Raw genomic sequence first — 12,009 nt, forward strand, 5'->3', positions numbered from 1 at the left:
AGGGATCCTGCTCTCCTGCTGCAGACACACAGATATGAGGGATCCTCCTCTCCTGCTGCACGTGTAGCGCCCCTGAAGCCATCAGGGAGCTACAAGGTTCTGCATCCTCACCGGGATGCAGGGCCTACCCCCTTGGGCCCCAGAAGACCAGTGCCGGTCACACACAAATACTTCACAAAATCCCAGTTTTTCCCCAACAATCCCCCATAGAATGGTACAAAGCTAGGGTGGGACCAATGGATGGCCGCCTAAAGGTGGAGCTACACCAGTCCACTAGTTGACCAGGTGGGAGGGGCAGACTGTGACAGTCAGAGTAGTCAGTCGGAGGGAGACAGTGAAGGTGGACGTGAGGAGATGCACTTGTGTCGTCCAGGGAATGGGGTACTCGGTTCCGGGTAGTGTATCACTGGGGAATGTCCCTTTGGTGGCTGTTTCCCGGTCCCGTGCCCTGGGGGCTTTTTAATGGGGAGTATTTACAAGGGAGAATTATAGTCATAGGTGTGACGCCACCTGGAGGTTGCGGTTATGATTGTGGAGCCGCCGCTGCTGAGTTGATTATCTCTAGGGCTGGTGGTAATGGCAGCTGTGGTGGTAGGCCCCCCGCAGGTAGGGCTGAGCCCAGGAGATGTATGATGGAGTAATAAGGGAGAACACACCATGGGTTGTAATTAATAGTCTCTACTCACTCTTGATCCTCGGGCGGCTGGTTCAGGTCCCTGTATTTCCAGTGCCAGTTGATGACTCAGTTGCTCTGTCCCCGACACTCTCAGTGTGGTTGGGTCCCCGTAGCGTGGAGCGTTTGGGGCCCGACTGTTGCTTTTTGGTGGCAGTCTCCTTGTCCGTACGGTGGGCAGTGTGGACCCTGTAGGGCTGGTCTGTGTCCCGAACCCTGATCCTTGCTTTACTGCTGGTGCCCCTGGATTTGTGGGTCAGTGAGGTCCATGAAGGTCCCCTCACTGTGCAGGTATTTGCCAGGCTATCTGAAACTGTTGCCTGACCTAGGGCCCTGTGCCCCGTGCGTGCTCTGATACCAGCGGTACTCGGGTGTACCCGCCCTGGCGACCACTCTCCCGTGCCCCCGGGCCACTTTTACACGACCCAGCTCTAGGCACGTCTTTTCACTTTCACTTCCTAATCAGACTGTCTGCGGTCCCTTCCCACCAGGTTGTCTAGTCCCTCTGGTCTGGCTCCGCCCTCTAGGTGGCCATCCCTTTGTGTCCGACTAACCAATTACCACTGGTGTGGAGTGGTAACTTGGATTTTAATGTGTCTAGGTGTTGCTGGCACTGGTGTTCCAGGTCCCTGGGGGTAGGTCCTGCATCCCGTGAGGATGCAGTTCCCTGTAGTGCCCTGAGTGTCTCAGGGGTGCTACACACTGACTTGGAGTGAACAGTAACCTGGTGCCCAGGAGGGCAGTTGCCGGTGGAGTATGGTGGAGTTCTCCCGGAACTACGCACCAACGGGGTACAGGACCCTAGGACGGGCAGAAGCTCCAGGCAGGCTTGATAACACCTGCTCAGCGAGGAGATCATCAAGGACCTCGCTGACCCTAAAAATCCGAGACTCCGTAGCAAAGGCAGAACCGGGGACAGGACCAGAGACTCCAACCCCACAGGGTTCATGCTACCATCATACGGATAGCAGTGGAAAACCACCGGACGAGAACCCCCAATTGCTCTACACCACAGAGACCCATCAACCAGGGACAGGTGCATAGGAAGAAGGCACCAGATTACTAAACTGGCACTGGGACAATGGGGACCTGAAGGTGAAACCAGCCGGCCTTGGGTGACCAGTTACCATCAGAAAGTGAGTAAAGAACCAGTTGCACTGAACCCCTTGTGTGGACTACCTTCTTCTGACACTCGTCATTACATCTACCCTCTGGGGCCCGACCCTGCTTGCAGAGGGTCTAACATCCAGGCTGCAATTAACCCCAGCCCCAGTAGTGGACATTGTGCAGCGGCGGCTCCATCTCCATAGCCGCAACACCGCAAGTGGCGTCACGTATGAACACTAATCTAATCCCCTGTAAATATTCACCCTTTCAAAAAAGGCCCAAAGCACGGAACCAGGCAACGGCCACCAAAGTGACATTCCCCAGATATACACTGCCCAGGACAGAGTACCCGATAACCCTCGGCGACACACAGACATGAAGGATTCCTGCTCTCCTGCTGCAGACACACAGACGAAGTAGCAGCCGCATGGAGGACATTATACAGCAGTACTGAGCAGTGAAGAAAAAACAAAAAGCAGCACCAAATGTGCACTACAGCACTAAACATTCCAAACTGTACTTATTTTAAAAATTTTGAGATTTTTGGCAAAAAAATTGCAATTTCTTGAGCTGCTTCGCCACGTCACGGCAAATCTCATTTGAAGCAGTCCTACACTAAAATATTTTTATAAAATGTGCCATACGGCCTCACATATGAATAGTAGAACTGCTCTTAGCAGCACTCACCTGGTCTACCTCAATCCCGTACCCATGACTGAGTCATGGCTGTGGGCGGGACAGGTCCAAGCAAATGCTGCATGAAGTAAATAGCCTGTGGACAAAGCCTGATGACTTAATGTGAACAGTCACCAACCGCCAAAATCTAGACAGATGGAATACATCCCAAATTGGGGTGCAAAGCAAGGTGGAGGAAAATCCACCTTGCTATGCACCCCAATTTGGAAAAAACCATCTGTCTAGATTTTGGCGGTTGGTGACTGTTTACATTAAGTCATGAAAACCAATTAAATGACCAAAAGGTAAAGATAGCTACACTCATTCAATAACAAAAACCTATAAAACGTGAGTGACCAAGCCAAATAAAAATATATATAATCTTTATTGAAAATCATTAAAACAAACATGTAGAACAAACAATGATGAGGACACATTCAGTTAACCTCAGGTAAACAGAAATATACAAACAATAAATAGCAAATATGCATACTGGCCGTGTGTCAAAAAGGCATAAGATAGTGCACCAGAAAAAATACTGTCAAGTTTCTTAGGGAGCCGAAAGTCTTTGGGTAGATAAGAAATGTCCCAAAGAACGCCTATGAAATAGGACTATATTAAATGCAAGCTGAACAAAGCTTAGTCCTTCACTAAAGACTAGAAGTATGAGATCCGCATTCCCATTACCGCAACACGTGGCATATATCAAGGAAAGCCAAGAGAGCATATGTCTATGATAATAACAGGATTGTAATCCTATAGGATGTAAGTGTAATGGTTATAAAAACATAGAAAAATCAAGTGGTATAACCACAAAGTGCTTCCCAAATGCCTACAGTCCCAAAAGGGAGGGACAGGATCTCAACCACACATATAGGGATGAAGACAGAAACCGACACAAAAAAAAAAAAAAAGGGCCAGAATGACACTGTAGCAACAGGGCTAGACTAAGGAAGTCATATTCCCAGTGTTATAATGCATGAAGAGGATTATAACAAACAAAGAAGGCGGCATGGCTTACAATACCAACAGTGTTTACACCTTACAAAGGCACAAAACCAGCCATAAAGACCCACCTTAACACTGGGTTATCAGCCCACAATGACACACACCAAAATGATGTTAACCTGAGGGTAGAATGCCCCGACACGTGTTTCGCAGAAAAGCTTCTTCCAAGGGGTGCTGATGCCAGTCAATACCCAGGTATATATACCCCCATCCATCAGCGTGATGTGTAGCAGCGGCGCTCAATCACAGCTCCACCATTGTGCACATGGGGTCTGGCGTCTGACATCATCATGCTCCGCCCATGTCAGACTCGTCATCACATGGGAGGAGCATGGCAAGGCAGGAAGACACGTCGCCCCACAGCACAAAGGGTGGGCGGAGAAATGAGCGCTCCACACCCGCTGGGAAATACTGCCATAGAAACAAGGCAAAACAACAATGTGTCAGTGGCACACAGCTCAGAGACCACTCATACAAACAAGAAACACACTAGAGTGCACGCAAGGTTCAAGCCCGAAGAGTATAAGAAGAAAAATTGTAATGCCATTTGTTTAGAAAGGATTATTAATTTTATAATAAAAGGAAAAAATGAAAAAAAAAAAAATATATATATATAAGTATATATATATATCTTAATACAAACATGCATGCAAAAGCATGCACATACATGTCCCCATAAGGATTCTGCACACATAAAAATACAATAACCATGTGAAAAATACATATAATATAAAATATAAGTCTAAAAGTGCATAGTACAAAAATTGCTGTTACACAATAGCAATAGAAAAGTGCATAGTGCATGTAAAACTAATGCAAAAACGCATAATAAAAGTGTAAAGTGCAAAGATGACCAAACATCTATTAAAATGCATATGAAAGGCCCATGTGTGGTGGCGCACAACGAAAATCAGCAAAACCAATGCTCAGCATATGTTGTGCAAAGGAAGGTGTTCGAAACCAATGTAGAGACAATGTAAAAAGAAACAGAAAAAGATATAAATATACATACACAGAAGAGATAAAAAGACATATAAAAACATGATAGCTTTATTATGAAAAAAAAAAAAAAAAAAAAAAAAAAAAGGGGAACCATATATATTAAAATACACATGCAAGAATGCATATGTATACCTACACGTGCACATATACATGCATACACACATAAAAATGAGAGAGAAAAGAAGTGTGCCAAGAATATTACATTAAAAATACAATACAAATAATACAAAAATACGTAATGTGGTTTGTAGAAATCCACTTGTGAGGATGTCCACAGGAATGAAACTAAAAACAAAGACAAAGACAGGGGGAATTAAAAATAAATTTATTCAAAAAACATTCAGATTAAAATATACCTGAAGGGCATAGACTAAAAGCGAATGTTAAAATTATAGGAATGGGACAAAACTCATGACGTCATTAAGGCCATGTGGACGAACAGAACCAATCTTAGAGATCCAACGGGTTTCTAATTGAGCCAACCGCTTCTTAAAGTCACCTCCTCTACTATCCAGGATCACCTTATCAATTCCAAAAGCCTGCAACCCACTGCTGTTGCAGCCGTGCTTAGACTTAAAATGTCGTGGGATAGGCTTTAGGGTAGAGGTATCCTGGACAGTGGCTGCCTTCTCAATGTCACGCACATGTTCTCTGATACGTGTTTTCAATGGTCTAGATGTAAGACCAACATATATAAGATTGCATGGGCAAGTGGCATAATATACCACATGCGTTGTGTTACAGGTCATGTGTTGAGTAATCCGGAATTCATGATTTCCGTCACTGGACTTGAAATTCAAAGCTCTGACCATATTCGGACACGCAATGCAACTGCGGCAAGGATAGAAACCCCATTTGGGTCCCGCTGTTCCAAAAGAATTACTCTTAGGGCCTTCATAACAGCTATGTGTAAGGAGATCCTTCAAATTGGGAGATCTCCTATATGTAACAGCAGGGATCGGTGGAAGATACTTAGACAGAGTTGGATCAGACCGAAGGATAGGCCAAAATTTTTCCAAAATTATTTTAACTTCTTGCCATCTGTTGTTGTAGGTAGAGATAAATCTTACCTGTTGATCATTCTGCTTCTGCCTATGTGAGTGTAACAAAGCTTCCCTCTTCATGTTTTTGGCTCTCAAAAACCCTTTCTTGATGCTCCTGTTTGAGTATCCACGATTTTTAAAGCGATCGCTCAGGTCCTCAGCTTGTTTGCCGCAGTTGCATTGCGTGTCCGAATATGGTCAGAGCTTTGAATTTCAAGTCCAGTGACGGAAATCATGAATTCCGGATTACTCAACACATGACCTGTAACACAACGCATGTGGTATATTATGCCACTTGCCCATGCAATCTTATATATGTTGGTCTTACATCTAGACCATTGAAAACACGTATCAGAGAACATGTGCGTGACATTGAGAAGGCAGCCACTGTCCAGGATACCTCTACCCTAAAGCCTATCCCACGACATTTTAAGTCTAAGCACGGCTGTAACAGCAGTGGGTTGCAGGCTTTTGGAATTGATAAGGTGATCCTGGATAGTAGAGGAGGTGACTTTAAGAAGCGGTTGGCTCAATTAGAAACCCGTTGGATCTCTAAGATTGGTTCTGTTCGTCCACATGGCCTTAATGACGTCATGAGTTTTGTCCCATTCCTATAATTTTAACATTCGCTTTTAGTCTATGCCCTTCAGGTATATTTTAATCTGAATGTTTTTTGAATAAATTTATTTTTAATTCCCCCTGTCTTTGTCTTTGTTTTTAGTTTCATTCCTGTGGACATCCTCACAAGTGGATTTCTACAAACCACATTACGTATTTTTGTATTATTTGTATTGTATTTTTAATGTAATATTCTTGGCACACTTCTTTTCTCTCTCATTTTTATGTGTGTATGCATGTATATGTGCACGTGTAGGTATACATATGCATTCTTGCATGTGTATTTTAATATATATGGTTCCCCTTTTTTTTTTTTTTTTTTTTTTTTTTTTTCATAATAAAGCTATCATGTTTTTATATGTCTTTTTATCTCTTCTGTGTATGTATATTTATATCTTTTTCTGTTTCTTTTTACATTGTCTCTACATTGGTTTCGAACACCTTCCTTTGCACAACATATGCTGAGCATTGGTTTTGCTGATTTTCGTTGTGCACCACCACACATGGGCCTTTCATATGCATTTTAATAGATGTTTGGTCATCTTTGCACTTTACACTTTTATTATGCGTTTTTGCATTAGTTTTACATGCACTATGCACTTTTCTATTGCTATTGTGTAACAGCAATTTTTGTACTATGCACTTTTAGACTTATATTTTATATTATATGTATTTTTCACATGGTTATTGTATTTTTATGTGTGCAGAATCCTTATGGGGACATGTATGTGCATGCTTTTGCATGCATGTTTGTATTAAGATATATATATATACTTATATATTTTTATTTTTTTTTTTTTTTTCATTTTTTCCTTTTATTATAAAATTAATAATCCTTTCTAAACAAATGGCATTACAATTTTTCTTCTTATACTCTTCGGGCTTGAACCTTGCGTGCACTCTAGTGTGTTTCTTGTTTGTATGAGTGGTCTCTGAGCTGTGTGCCACTAACACATTGTTGTTTTGCCTTGTTTCTATGGCAGTATTTCCCAGCGGGTGTGGAGCGCTCATTTCTCCGCCCACCCTTTGTGCTGTGGGGCGACGTGTCTTCCTGCCTCGCCATGCTCCTCCCATGTGATGACGAGTCTGACATGGGCGGAGCATGAGATGTCAGACGCCAGACCCCATGTGCACAATGGTGGAGCTGTGATTGAGCGCCGCTGCTACACATCACGCTGATGGATGGGGGTATATATACCTGGGTATTGACTGGCATCAGCACCCCTTGGAAGAAGCTTTTCTGCGAAACACGTGTCGGGGCATTCTACCCTCAGGTTAACATCATTTTGGTGTGTGTCATTGTGGGCTGATAACCCAGTGTTAAGGTGGGTCTTTATGGCTGGTTTTGTGCCTTTGTAAGGTGTAAACACTGTTGGTATTGTAAGCCATGCCGCCTTCTTTGTTTGTTATAATCCTCTTCATGCATTATAACACTGGGAATATGACTTCCTTAGTCTAGCCCTGTTGCTACAGTGTCATTCTGGCACTTTTTTTTTTTTTTTTTTTTTTTTTTTGTGTCGGTTTCTGTCTTCATCCCTATATGTGTGGTTGAGATCCTGTCCCTCCCTTTTGGGACTGTAGGCATTTGGGAAGCACTTTGTGGTTATACCACTTGATTTTTCTATGTTTTTATAACCATTACACTTACATCCTATAGGATTACAATCCTGTTATTATCATAGACATATGCTCTCTTGGCTTTCCTTGATATATGCCACGTGTTGCGGTAATGGGAATGCGGATCTCATACTTCTAGTCTTTAGTGAAGGACTAAGCTTTGTTCAGCTTGCATTTAATATAGTCCTATTTCATAGGCGTTCTTTGGGACATTTCTTATCTACCCAAAGACTTTCGGCTCCCTAAGAAACGTGACAGTATTTTTTCTGGTGCACTATCTTATGCCTTTTTGACACACGGCCAGTATGCATATTTGCTATTTATTGTTTGTATATTTCTGTTTACCTGAGGTTAACTGAATGTGTCCTCATCATTGTTTGTTCTACATGTTTGTTTTAATGATTTTCAATAAAGATTATATATATTTTTATTTGGCTTGGTCACTCACGTTTTATAGGTTTTTGTTACATTAAGTCATCAGGCCTTGTCCACAGGCTATTTACTTCATGCAGCATTTGCTTGGACCTGTCCCGCCCACAGCCATGACTCAGTCATGGGTACGGGATTGAAATAGACCAGGTGAGTGCTGCTAAGAGCAGTTCTACTATTCATATGTGAGGCCGTATGGCACATTTTATGAAAATATTTTAGTGTAGGACTGCTTCAAATGAGATTTGCCGTGACGTGGCGAAGCAGCTCAAGAAATTGCAATTTTTTGCCAAAAATCTCAAAATTTTTATAATAAGTACAGCTTGGAATGTTAGTGCTGAAGTGCACATTTAGTGCTGGCTTTTTGTTTTTTCTTCATTGAATTGGTCGGTGGTTGACCTCCACCTTGCTATGCACCCCAATTTGGAATGTATTCCATCTGTCTAGATTTTGGCGGTTGGTGACTGTTTACATTAAGTCATCAGGCCTTGTCCACAGGCTATTTACTTCATGCAGCATTTGCTTGGACCTGTCCCGCCCACAGCCATGATTCAGTCATGGGTACGGGATTGAAATAGACCAGGTGAGTGCTGCTAAGAGCAGTTCTACTATTCATATGTGAGGCCGTATGGCACATTTTATAAAAATATTTTAGTGTAGGACTGCCTCAAATGAGATTTGCCGTGACGTGGCGAGGCAGCTCAAGAAATTGCAATTTTTTGCCAAAAATCTCAAAATTTTTATAATAAGTACAGCTTGGAATGTTAGTGCTGAAGTGCACATTTAGTGCTGGCTTTTTGTTTTTTCTTCAGTACTGAGCAGTGTAGATGTGAATCCAGCCCTTGAGTCAAACACTTGTTTGGTCTCTCAATGTGATGAGCGCGCCCCTCTCTATAGGATGTAACAGGAGGAGTAATCTAACACGTCATTATGCAGTCCATATTGCTTCTACTAATGCAGATTTGAGCCCCCACCCCTCCCCCAAGAGGATGGCAGGGAAAGAGAAAGAAGTGGCTCATTAGTGGAGAAAGAAGCAAATTTCTCTGATAAGATATATTACAGAGTTGGACGCAATTAATTTATGCAAAATTTGATGAAACAACAATAACAAGCTTGGTGGAAGCCTTTATGGGAGCTGTGAGGACACCCAAATATGTTGTAGCCAAGCTCTGTGATAAACCGAAATCAGAAAGAAATAGCTCAACCAAGGTTTATGGATTAAAAAGGGTTTCCTTGGAAATTTTTGGCATATCCATGTCACTGTCTACTGCAGAGTATGAGTGGAGATATTGAAGGAAAAAGCATGGAAAGCCATGAAAGTGTCAGAGGAACCCAGTTTTCCAAATAGATGGGTATCTTAATTGTGGGACCGGCGTCTATCAGATGTACAAAGGGACAAATCAGGGGCATCAGAGCCTCTTGACCACTGTAGGGCTTAAAGTGTCAGTCTTTCTGTAAGTTAGAATGAGACAGGGGCATGGATACAGTAAATAGCGATAGCGATATATAGCGATGTGTGCTGCCGCAGGAACGACGAACAACCTGCAACAGCAACGATATTTGGGATTAGAACGACGCGTCAACGATCAACGATTAGGTAAGTAATTTTGATTGTTAACGGCCGTTCCTGCGTTTCACACTCAACGACGTCGCTAACGAGGCCGGATGTGCGTCACAAATTCCGTGACCCCCAACGACATCTCGTTAGCGATGTCGTTGCGTGTAAAGCGGCCTTTAGTTTCTATCCCGGGCAACACCGGGTACTACAGCTAGTAAAAGATAAAAACAAGGGAAATCAAATACTAACAAAGTTTATATATATTGATACAAAAAAGCAGAAAACAAACAAATTAGAACAATATAATACAACAGTAAAAGCAGGAGCTGCTGTGCACCGACCACTGAACCTGCACATATTGTCCAGATCTGGAATATATCAATCCTTTCCTCCAGTCACATACAAGATTAGGATTCCTCATTTACTTTGACTGCTGGGATTATTATTAGAGACCAATTAATTATTCCATTTCCAGCCTTATTTTTTTCGTAGATTTTGGCGTTTCCAGATTTTTTTTTCTTCATTTTTTTTTTTGCACCAAATTCATCTTTCTATTTATACCTTTTTAAAATCTATTTTATGTGTTTTTCTTAATTTGCCATTGTAGGCAGAGTTTCGGGTTTCCAGATGTTTTAACCTGATTTATCTTTTGTAATTTTTCGAAAAGTTGCAAAATTTGTTACAAATTTATTCCAATTGATTCTATGGGAGTCTCAAATTTTGTTTTGGTGCAATTTTTGCATCACTCTGCAAAACGTCCGCCTTTTTGCACAGATATCATTGAGAATGCAATGCTTTATGGTAACTAAAAAAAAAAACTGCTCAGCAAAAAGCATCATAAAAATCAAAAGGTCACAAAACAACAACAAAAAAGGTTAAAAAAAAAAAAAATAGCCGTAGACGTATTTGACAATTACTTTATAGGAATCTGTTTTTTTCTTTTTTTCTTGTTTGACTTGTTAACTTATATAATAAATGTTTTTTATGCACAGATTTGGATGTGACTGGAGTATAAAGTGCAGGAAAACTAAAGTATGTGCACAGTGGCTCATTATTTTCCTGATCCCATAGAACGACACAACCCATTAGTCCATCGAGCCTTGATGTTACCATTTAGTTATAGCCCAGTTGCCCTCACATGGGGCAGACGGCTGAATTTTTGCTGCCAAGCCTCCACTTCTTAAAAGGAGACCTGGAATGGGCAATTTTGCAGACCTGTTCTCGGAAATCCCCCCCAGCTAAAAAACAAAACAAAGGATTGAAACAAGAGTTTAGGCTGCACACGGCCATCTCAATGAAGAACAGGGCATCTGCTCGCTGGATCACAAGGGGAACATGGGGCCCAAAGATCCTTAATAAGATACAAGTGTTCCTGGAGGCGTGATAGGGAAGATAGAGGACAGCGAAGATCACCAGCGTGGAGCACATGAGCTTGGTCAACAGGTCTCTCTTCTTCAACCGATGCATCTCTACCTTCCTTAGCTCCCCGACGCTGCTACAATAGCAGTAACACAGGGAGGCAAAGGGCAGAAGACACCCTATGGCGGTGGAGAGCAACGAGTATGGAAGGGTCACATGAGTTTCTGGAGAAAAGATGTAGTTGGAGCAGATAGTTTTGTTGTTTTCGCAGACCTCAGTTCCAGCCAAGAAGGGTACGGGTAAGCTACCTAAAAATATGCCTACCCAAATGGTCAAGCAAATTATCAGAGACTGGTACTTCTTCAGGAGTCTCAGAGACTTGAGAGGATGCACGATGGCCAGGTAACGATCGATGCTCAAGCACGTGACAAAGTAGATACTACAGTAATAGCAGGTATGGTAGACAGTCCGGGTCAGCTTACACAGGCCGTCTCCGAATATCCAGTGGAGCTGGTTGAAGTGGTAGTGGATGAGAAACGGAAGACAAAGTATCCAAGTGATGTCGGCCAACACCAAGTTGAAGAGGAAGATCGTGCTCCTATTCCAGCGCTTGATCCGAGAGACCAGAATCCACATCACGGAGAGGTTAAGGGACAACCCAACCACAAGAATGAAGAGGAAGGTGATGGGGAAGATGATCATCTGGATGATGCCCAGGAAGGTCCCCGGTTTCTCGCAAAAGTCAACTTCAACCCTCTATAAAAAATAAACAGAAGAAGTAGGACACCAACGTATTGCAACATTTGTATCAATTTATTGTAATCAGATATGTGCTCAGAAAGGTAAACACAAGCGGATTATATTATTCACGCCACTCTGGAGAAGGCTATGTGCACACGGTAAATATTTGGTGCAGACAT

This window comes from Anomaloglossus baeobatrachus, chromosome 10, assembly GCF_048569485.1.
Source record: "Anomaloglossus baeobatrachus isolate aAnoBae1 chromosome 10, aAnoBae1.hap1, whole genome shotgun sequence".
In the NCBI taxonomy this organism is placed as follows: domain Eukaryota; kingdom Metazoa; phylum Chordata; class Amphibia; order Anura; family Aromobatidae; genus Anomaloglossus; species Anomaloglossus baeobatrachus.